The following is an 8,185-nucleotide window of genomic DNA, read 5'->3' as shown; positions in this document are numbered from 1 at the left end:
GGCTCCCCTTCCTGCATGAAGGGGTCTCTGTGGTTGCCCTGCCTGGACCACTTCCCATTCCAGACTCTGACTCTTCCCTTGGACCATTTCAAGGGAGGGACATGCAGTGCTGGGGCTGGAAGGATAATAGCAACGGTAGCTGCCATTTATTAAGCACCGACTGCATGCCAGGTGTGTTAAGAAGATAGTATCTAATCCTCACAAGTGCTGGAGGAGGCATGGTTCTCATCAGGTCACGTGGAGGCCCCAGGGGTGATGGGTGGGGAGGCAAGGAGCGAGGTTGGGGTACAGACAGGCCTCTACCCCCAGCTCTGCCCCTTCCACTGCTTTCTTAAGCTCTCAGTGTCTCGGCTTCCTCCTTTGTAGACGGGGAAGCGATGAAGGGCAGCTGCTTGTAGGGCGGCTGTGAGTTACTGTGCAGGCAGTGTGCTCACAGGGGGATCTGGTGCCCAGTTCAGCTGTCCCCATGGGGAGGACGAGTGACTTGGCCCAGTCAATGGGGGCAGCAACAACCACCAGAAGGCCAGAAATGCCAGTCTGACCAGGCCCAGAGCCCATGCACACCCCTCTACATATGAGGACCCATGTATGTGGGGAGGGTGTTGGGAAAGGACTCATGGAGATGGCCCAGCTGCTCTGTGACCATCCCAGGGCTGGCAGCCCTTCCTGATGAGCCCCGGGGTAGCGTCCACCCCTTGAAACACTGATGTCATCTCTGATAAGCCCCTTGGCCTCTGGGTCATCTGATGCCACCTCTGGGAGCCAGAGTTTAATGCAGGAAGTGCATCTCTTACTGCACTGGCATCATGGGGGCCTCTCCAGTGCTGGAGTCTTCACTCTATACTTCCCAGCAACTCCATCGTGAATGCAGGGAGACCACGGACACAGACCAGTGTTCCTTCCACCCCACAATCCGCTCAGATCTTAGAGCTCTACGTGGATTTCTAACCACCCTTTGCTGCCAACTCATCCATTTTATTTGAAATAAAAATTCAAGATTCACCTTGCTGAGACCCCTCTCTTTGCTCTGCCCACCAGTGCAAGATTTCATCACATTTCCAAAAGGCACAAAAAGAGAGATTGCTGCCTCTTGGAGCTAACAAGGATCATTTCTGTCTGAACCAGGGAAAAAGAGCAGGAACGCAAGCGTCTTCTTTATTCCCCTGCAGCCTCTTTCTCCCTTACATTCAAATTTCCTTCCAAGAAGGTGAATATAAACCCGTTAGAACTGACTCCTGGCTTCAAGAGATGAATCACCATGGTTTGGCGGAGACAGAAAGGAACCAGGGGGCATGTGGGGAAGAGAGGTTGGACCCTGGTTGTCAGCCCCAGTCAGTGCCCCTTGCCCAGGGCCTGGGCCACCCCCTCCTCCTGAATCAGAGTGGATTGATGGGGGTGCCAGTTAGGGGTCCTGGGTGGAGGGCCCTCCCCAGGGACACGCAGCTGTGACTGTCTTCCTCTGATTCCTGCCCAGGGCCCCCCTCGAGCATCTGCTCCTGAGGCACTGAGCATTTGAGCTTTGCTGGTCTTGGCAGTGGTCTGGGTCGTCCTGAACGAGGAGAGTGTGGGAAGGTGGGCAGGAGCAAGGAAAGGAAGTGAGGGCAGAAATCTGGATTGGTCAGCCAACCAGAGAAGGAGCAGTGCCCGGAGGGGTGGGGATAACAGAGACGGGACACCCAGGCAGGGGTGGGCTGGGAGAGTGGCCTCACTTGAGACCAGCAGGTGCATGAACTCCTCGCAGTTCACCTGCCCATCTGCGTCCATGTGTGCTGCCCGGATCATCTCCTCCACCTCCTGGTTGTTCAGCTTCTTTCCCAGCCAGGTCATTGCATGCCGCCGCTTGGCGGTGCTGACCAGAATTTTGCTGTCCTTGTCAAAGACGTGGAAGGCCTCCCAGATGTGGTCCTCGCTGTCGCCAGCCTTCACCTTCCAGGCCATCAGGCCCAGGAGCTCGGGGAAACCCACAGGGCCCCTGCCGTCGCAGTCCAGTTCACCCACCACTTTCTGGAGCTCGGCCTTGGTAGGGTTCGGGCCCAGTGGCCACAAGACAGTGCCAAGCTCCTGCATGGGAATGGTGCTGTTGCTGTCTGAGTGGAACAGGGAGAAGGCCTCCTAGACCTCAGCTACTTGCTCCTTGCTCAGTTGCTTGGCCATGACCATTGCTAGGAGGTGGCTGGGCATGCAGGGAAGTGGCCGTGTGTGTGTGGAGATGGCCTTGTGCATGTGCAGGTGGCCAGGTGCGTGGACAGGTGGCCGAGAGCACACGGAGGTGGCTGTGCTGCACGAGCCCATCTTTCACCGGCACTTAAAAGCAGCCGGGTTGTCCCTCCCCTCGCATGCTCCCCACCCTGCGGTTGCCTAGAGCCCAGGTCCTGTTGGGACAGGAGTCCAGGACCAGGCAGCAGGCTGGCCAGCTGGTTGCACTGATGCCAGCAGCTCTGGGAATGGCCAGACCCTTGTCCCTACTGGCCGGAGCTGCGGGGACAGCTTCAGAGAGGTGAGTGGACAGCCTCGAGAGGGATGAGTTCTGGGTTTGCCTACTGGACTCGCCCAGTTCCCACTCTTTCTCCTCCAGTCTTCACACCTTCCACACTTAGTAAAAGCACCAGCCCTGAGCCCTCTCCTCCCTGTGAGTTTGGGTTGGGTTTAGAGGATGACCTGTGAAAAGAAGACTTGATAAACTAAGTGCTATAGCTGGACGGTGTGTCCCCACAAGATCATATGTTGGGGGACGTGTCCATGAAAGACCACGAGGGCAGGGGCAGGAGAAGCACTGGCCGTGGGTGTGAAGCTGACACGGTGTCCGGGGGGACCAGAGGCCAGCATGCCTGGGTCACATTGCCTGACACTGTCCGGTGGATGGGCTGCCATATTCTGTGTCCTGCCCTCCTCACCTGCAAGGCGTAAGTGGCCAACAGGAGTCTGCATGTTTCTGGGTCAGAGCCTGAGTGGACTCTTCATAAAGCAAGTTGAAAGGGAGCTCAGGAAGGGTTTTAGAGTTGCGCCTGACTCACAGGACACTGTGCTGTGATGACTGAATTGTTGCAAACTGCTGGTTAGGAAACTATGACAGAGGGAATGTTTTTAATTTCCTGAGCTGTGTGTTTTTCCCCCTGTGGCCTCTTAGGGTGGTGATTCCCTTCCCTGCAGGATCTATTTGTGGTCTTCAGTCCCATTTATACATTTAAGGATTACTGCAGACTGTAAAGAGCCTTTAAAAATGTCTATCAATATTTTCTGTGTTTGACATGAGAACTAATAAAATTTTAATATATGTAAATGTATTTTATGTATTCATAACTTTTTGTAAGGCATGTAGAATTTTATTAAATTTTTTTTTACTGGAGTATAATTGTTTTACAAGGTTGCTTTAGTTTCTGCTGTACAACCCTGTGAATTAGCTATAAGAATACATATGTCCCCTCCCCCTGAGCCTCCCTCCCACCCCAGCACTCCTCACTGTACCCCTCTAGGTTACCATGGAGCACTGAGCTGAGCTCCCTGTCTTACAGAAGCTTCCTACTAGCTATCTGTTTTATGCACAGCAGTGTGCGTATGTCCAGCCTACTCTCCCAATTCATCACACCCTCCCCTTCCCACCCTGTGTCCACAAGTCCCTTCTTCATGTCTGCCTCTCTATTCCTGCCCTGCAAACAAGCAAAGAAGAAATGAAAAAACAAAAATAGCATACTTTTATAAAAAATAATTAGGGACTTCCCTGGTGGCTCAGCAGTAAAAAATCTACCTGCCAATGCAGGAGATGCAGGCTTGATCCCTGAGTCAGAAAGATCCCCTGGAGAAGGATATGGCAACCCACTCCAGTATCCTTGCCTGGGAAATCCCATGGACAGAGGAGCCTGGTGGGCTACAGTCCATGGGGTAGAAAACAGTCAGACATAACTTAGCAAGTAAACAACAACATAAAAAAATAATTACATTTCCAAAGCAAAAAATTAGAATCACAGTACCTAAAAAAAATAATTTTTCAAATCTCCTTAATGCCTGGCTTTATAAAAGCTTGTCTGCTTCTGCACTCAGTCTGTGGGCAGGTACTTTGATTTGAAGTATATGATAATTCAGCATCACATGATAGGCACACCTGGCAAAGGAGAGAATGTTTAATGACCCTTCCAGAGAACTGTGGTTCTTCTTGTTGGATACCATATCAAAAATTGACAGGTGGCAGCTTCTTAAAAGTTCACTGTGGTATGGACTCGGGAACCATGTCAACGAACTTTCATCCTGTTCCGTTGAAATCCACTGGTTGTTCCTGTGCTCCGAGTGATCTTTCACCCGCTCATGATTTGGTAATTCCATGTGTCAGCCAATTGGAAACTACTAGTTTACTGAGTATTGGAGAAGGAAATGGCAACCCACTCCGGTGTTCTTGCCTGGAGAATCCCAGGGACGGGGGAGCCTGGTGGGCTGCCGTCTATGGGGTCGCACAGAGTCGGACACGACTGAAGTGACTTAACAGCAGCAGCAGCAGCAGCAGTTTACTGAGTTCCGCAGATCTTCTGAATGCTGAATCACTTTATGCATAGTTTAAAAAAATTATAAAGCCCTCTTGTGTCTCCAGCATTGGCAGGCAGATTCTTTACCACTAGTGCTGCCGGGGAAGCCCCCACGTTCATCAATATCATCACCAATTCTGTTAGAAGAGGATCTAAGTATTGGGATCTAAGTATTGGGAAGTCTCAGGGCTGTTCCTGATTCCCCCCCCGACCAGCACTGGTGGCTCAGACAGTAAAGAATCTGCCTACAATGCAGGAGAGCCCTGTTGGGAAGATCCCCTGGAGAAGGGAATGGCAACCCACTCCAGTATTCTTGCCTGGAGAAGCCCAGGGACAGAGGAGCCTGGTGGGCTACAGTCCATGGGGTCACAAAGAGTCAGACACGACAGAAGTGGCTGACACACACACACACAGAAGCCCTCCATGACAGGACGGGCCCTGCGCTTGGGAGACATCATTTGCTGAATGAGTGGAGGGCCGGGTCATCACTCGGGCAGACTTCTTCCACCTGCAGGAGGCCTGGACCTGTGTCATCCCTTCCAGCCCTTCCCTCTGGGTCAGACCCCATGGGGTGCCCCCAGGCGCTCCCTCCCAGGTGCCAGCTTCACCCATGGTGTGGTCTGTCATCTCTTTTCACTGTTCACAGGTTTGCCATGTGGCTCCGTGGGGGCGGGTGACCTCTGTGTTGACCCCTGGGAGCAGCTGCTGAGGTTTCACTCTCTGGCCTTCCAGCCCTGGCTTCTCCGAGGCTTCACATCCCCACACTATATGCTAGAAAAGTCCACTCCCGCCCACACAGCATTCTTGCTGTTCAGGCCTCAGGAGGACAGACTCACCTCCCAGCTTCCTGCAAACCGTCTGATCACCTGGGGCACTTTGATCCAACTCGGTCTTTATTGTGGAATGCTGGCTTGGCTTCATAGAGAGGCCCGAACACAGTCGGGGTGATGGGGGCCAGCAGATCTGGGGATGGTGGACTTCTCTCCTCCAGGCCAAATGTCTGGATGTGAACCCAGCAGGATCAGGCAGGAGGTGCAGGGAGGCTCAGGACAGAGGTGGGCGAGAGTCCTGGGAAGGGAAGTGTGGTCCCAGGACCCCAGGGTAGGGCCTCCACCTTCTCCCCTTGTGGCTTTAGGGCCAACAGCCCCTCAGAGTCTCCTCGGTTCCAGTGCATGCGTCCAAGGGTCAGTGCAGGGCTGTCCCCGTCTCGGGCTGTCTCTGGGGTGTTTGGTCTGCGCGGATCAATTTCCTACCTGTGACTTTCCATCACTCAGTCTCCCAGAAATGAGCGGACACGCCTGGGTTTGCAGGGAGCACATACATGCACTATTGTTGTGGGAACTTTGCAGTTCACACACAGTCTAAGAGTAACAACACTGACACAGACAAACACGGGATGTGGTGGTGGGATACCGAGAGGTGAGTTCAAGCCCACCTGGGGGCAGCAAGTAGCCTCTACCAAGCACGTGGTCTGGACCAGTGCTTTCTGGGGCTTCTTGCTTTCCAAGGCTGGGAGGGGCCAGTAACATAAGTGCATTTTTGCTCAACTTCCTGAGACCTCGGGAAAAGCAACACTTTCTTAGTTGCCCTTGTTGCCAGGAGAGGGTCTTTGCAGCTAGTGGGGGGCCTTCTGTGGGAACGTGTGGGGGTCTGGATTGTCCTTTCTCACCTCCCCCTGAAGACAGTTGCAGCCCGGAGCCTGACCAGCTTGGGAAGGATGTTTGCTTGGTCTTGGTCTTGTGTGAGTCATCAGGACTCCTCCAGGCCTGTCCTGGGCTGTGCCTTCAGTTCAGGGAGGAGACCATCGATCTGGATCAGAGCTGTGCAATGTTTAATTAAAACCTGATAAGCAGTCAGGTGCGTCACCCTCCAGGACATGGGCGCTGCTTCCCGCCTCCTGCTCGGGGTCATAGGCCACCCAGGTGATTCGTGTTTATGATCTGAGGCCTCACCTGCGGAATGAAGTCCACCGAGTGTGGAGGAAGCCCAGTGCTCAGGTTGCTCTGAGGGTTCCCTGTGTCTTCCTGGGCTGCCGTGTCCTCCAGGCAGGTCCTGCTGCTTTCTTCAGGTGGCTGGTCTATGAGTCCACCTCCAGGGTGCCCCCCTGGGCCACCCCTGCCTCTAATCCTTCCAGCTCCTCATCAGCTTATCTGCACCCAGTGTCTCTGGGGGCCTCACCCTACTTCCCACCCAAGGTGACATATTGTTCAGTCACTTGGTCGTGTCTGACTCTTCGACCCCATAGACTGTAGCATGCCAGGCTTCCCTGTCCTTCACTGTTTCCTGGAGTTTGCTCAAACTCATGTCCATTGAATTGCTGATGCCATCCAACCATCTCATCATCTGTCACCCTCTTCTGCCCTGAATCTTTCCCAGCATCAGGGTCTTTTCCAATGAGTTGGCTCTTGGCATCAGGTGGCCAAAGTATTGGAGTTTCAGCTTCAGCATCAGTTTTTCCAGAGTTGCTTTCCTTTAGGATTAACTGGTTGGATCTCCTTGCAGTCTAAGGGACTCTCAAGAGTCTTCTCCAACACCACAATTCAAAAGCTTCAATTCTTCAGTGGTCAGCCTTCTTTATGGTCCATCTTTCACATCTGTACATAATTACTGGAAAAATCATAGCTTGACTATATGGCCCTTGGTTGGCAAAGTGATGTCTCTGCTTTTTGATATGCTGTCTAGGCCCTAACATATCGGCACCTGTGTTTAGTTGCTAAGAGTCACTTTGATTAACTCAGGATTAAACTGTCACCCAAATCAAAACACATCAGTGCTACAGCTCACAAAAAAAGTAGCCAAACAGGACAGAGTCTCTTCTTGAACTTCCTGCTTTCCTGGGGAAATGATGGTTTCTGTGATTCCTGTGGTAACTTTTCCCAAGTAGCTTACCCCGCAGTCACTTACTGCCTCCGCTGTGCTGTGGGCAGGCGAAGGGGTTCTGGGCTGGCCTTGGGGTGGAGGCCAGTGGAGAGCAGGCTGGGGGTGGGCGGGGCTCATGTATGTGACTGTCCCGCCTTTCAAACTTGCATTTGATGGTTTGAGAAAAAATGGACAAAGTATTACAGAGACCAATGTGGCTGAGGGGCTAGAACGCCACGCTATGAATCTTTTGATACCGAGATGCACTTGATGAGTGGCTAAGGAGGCCCATCTGTTCCTTTGAGCCCTCGTCACCACTGGGGTGTGGTAATTATGTTCAAGAGAACAAGCTGCTTTCCCCCAAGGGTCTGGGACTCACTAAGAGGCCAGAAAGGTGTTGGTTCCAAGTTCCCAGCCTTTGAAGTTTATGGGGTACGTGCTCAGTCACTCAGTCATGTCCGACTCTTTTCGACCTACTGTAGCCCCCCAGGCTCCTCTGTCCAGGGGATTCTCCAGGCAGGAATACTGGAGTGGGTTGCCATTTCCTCCTCCAGGGGATCTTTGCGACCCCAGGTATTAAACCCACATCTCCTGTGTCTCCTACTTTGGCAGGTGGATTCTTTACCCATGAACCACCTGGGAAGCCCAAAGTTTATGGGTGATGAAAACCTTTGCGTTTAACACAGGAAAACACGTGTGTGTGCAGGTTCAAGCATCTATGGGTGGACACATGTGCCCGCTGGTGAGCAAGTGAGGTGTGGTTGAGGCAGGAGGCTTGGGGCGTGAGCATGGTATCTGGACAGGGCATCAGA

At 52.9% G+C, this 8,185-nt stretch overlaps 1 pseudogene; it reads right to left on the bottom strand.

Moving 5' to 3' along the window:
* Positions 1-1,332: 1,332 nt before the first annotated feature.
* Positions 1,333-3,217, bottom strand: LOC113902719 (annotated as a pseudogene).
* Between the last annotated feature and the right edge of the window lie 4,968 nt (positions 3,218-8,185).

The sequence above is a fragment of the Bos indicus x Bos taurus genome, chromosome 13 (assembly GCF_003369695.1).
Source record: "Bos indicus x Bos taurus breed Angus x Brahman F1 hybrid chromosome 13, Bos_hybrid_MaternalHap_v2.0, whole genome shotgun sequence".
Classification (NCBI taxonomy): domain Eukaryota; kingdom Metazoa; phylum Chordata; class Mammalia; order Artiodactyla; family Bovidae; genus Bos; species Bos indicus x Bos taurus.
The sequence above is the reverse complement of the archived record's forward strand: the minus strand, read 5'-3'. Positions and strand labels throughout refer to the sequence as shown.